The sequence below is a fragment of the Chiloscyllium plagiosum genome, chromosome 6 (genome assembly GCF_004010195.1).
Source record: "Chiloscyllium plagiosum isolate BGI_BamShark_2017 chromosome 6, ASM401019v2, whole genome shotgun sequence".
In the NCBI taxonomy this organism is placed as follows: Eukaryota; Metazoa; Chordata; class Chondrichthyes; order Orectolobiformes; family Hemiscylliidae; genus Chiloscyllium; species Chiloscyllium plagiosum.
Genome location: NC_057715.1, coordinates 118167915 through 118170220, shown reverse-complemented (window position 1 = coordinate 118170220; position 2306 = coordinate 118167915).

The following is a 2306-nucleotide window of genomic DNA, read 5'->3' as shown; positions in this document are numbered from 1 at the left end:
TTGAGTACAGGAGTTGGGAGGTCATGTTGCGGCTGTACAGGACATTGGTCAGGCCACTGTTGGAATATTGTGTGCAGTTCTGGTCTCCTTCCTAGCGGAGTGATGTTGTGAAACTTGAAAGGGTTCAGAAAAGATTTACAAGGATGTTGCCAGGGTTGGAGGATTTGAGCTACAGGGAGAGGCTGAATAGGCTGGGGCTGTTTTCCCTGGAGCATCAGAGGCTGAGGGGTGACTATGGAGGTTTATAAAATCATGAGGGGCATGGATAGGGTAAATAGACAAAGTCTTTTGCCCAGGGTAAGGGAGTCCAAATCTAGAGGCATCAGTTTAAGATGAGAGGGGAAAGATATAAAAGGGACCTAAGGGACAACTTTTCCATACAGAGGGTGGTATGTGTATGGAATGAGCTGCCAGAGGAAGTGGTGGAGGCTGGTACAATTACAACATTTAAGATACCTGGTCAGCACGGACAACTTGGACTGAAGGGTCTGTCCATGCTGTACAGCTCCATGACTCTGTGACCTCTGTGGGGGGGAGATGGGGTGGTATTTGTTGCCTACCTCTGGTCTGCCTCCAATGCCAGTACATCTTTCCTTGGTTAAAGGGCCCAAAAGTGTTCCCAATATTCCAGCTGTGGTCTGACCAGTGCTTGAATAGGTTTTGCCAACATTCCATCCCATCGGATAAACCCAACGACCAGGGAGTTCAAAACCAGGAGCATAGTCTGGGAATACAGGGTGGGCCATTTCAGACTGAGATGGGGAAGAAGGTCTTCATCCAGAGAGTAGGGAGCCTGTGGAACTCTCTGCCACAGGAAGTGGTTGAGGCTGAAACACATTGAATGGTCTTGAGAAGGAGTTTGATATCGGTCCAGGGCAAAAGTGAGGATTGCAGACGCTGGAGATCAGAGTCTAGGTTAGATTGGTTGGTGCTGGAAAAGCACAGCAGGTCAGGCAGCATCCGAGGAACAGGAAAATCGACGTTTCGGGCAAAATCCCTTCATCAGGAATGTGTTCTAGGGACTAAAGGAATCAAACAGGAGAAAGCAGGAACAGGATACTCAGTTGGATGATCATACTGAGTGGTGGGGCATACTTGAAGGGCTGAATGGTCTCCTCCTGCCCCTATGTTCTTTGTTTGCCCTCCCTATTCCCGATGATCTTGGACACTAGTTTTAATGATACCTGGACGAGGATTCCCAAATCCTTCAGTGCTGTGGGAGTCTGCAGTCTCTCTCCCTAACAACGATAATCAGTCCTGAAGGAGTCAGCAAGGGGTAAAGGTGGAAGAAACTCTCAGTAAACCACACCAGGGGGTAAGGTCAGGGGCAACTAGGGTGCAAAACAGCATCAGAGAGGGCGGGAGAACAAAAAGCAAGGGATAGAAATAACAGAAGTCAAAAGGGGCAAGAGAGATGGGAGGGCAATAAGAGAGGGCAGAAGGGCAGTGAGATTCTGTGATGGTGAGGTCTTTCTGTTGAGTCACTTTATCATCCCTTGGTTCCAGGATTTCTCCTCAATGTGAGCCGGTTTGTGGAGTGTTTCCCAAAGCTGGTTACTGGGGGTGGGGGGGAGATGGGGTGGTATTTGTTGCCTACAGAGGGGTAACTGAACTGCCCCTCCCTCACACCTGATGCCTGGAGTGTGAGGGAGAGCGGAGATTGAACATTGCTGATTCAGCAGACACACCGCTCTCGCTGTGCAACAGCAGAGTGACAAACCCCCAGTCTGAAACCCTCAACCCCCTCCCTCTGTCTCTCTCTCTCTCTGCCTCTCAGTCTTTCTCCCCCTTTTTTTAGATTCCCTATCGTCATGTGGAAACAGGCCCTTCGGCCCAACAAGTCCACACCGACCCTCTGAAGTGTAACCCACCCAGACCCATTTCCCTCTGACTAATGCACCTAACAATTTCCCATCGCCAGTTCACCCTGACCCTGCACATCTTTGGATTGTGGGAGGAAACCGGAGCACCCGGAGGAAACCCACGCAGACACGGGGAGAATGTGCAAACTCCACACAGTCAGTCACCCGAGGCTGGGATCGAACCTGGGATCCTGGCGCTGTGAGGCAGCAGTGCTAATTTCTCTGTCTCTCTCTCTCTCTCTCTCTGTCTCTTACTAAATCTGTCTCTATCTCTCTGACTTTCTCTGTCTTTCTGTCTCTCTACCGCTCCCTCTCTAGCTCTCTCTGTCACTCTATCTGTCTTCCTCTCTCTCTCTATCCCTCTGTTTGCCTGTCTCTCTGCATCTCTCTCTGTCTCTGTCTCTGTCTATCTCTCTCTGTCTCTGTCTCTCTCTCTCTCTCACT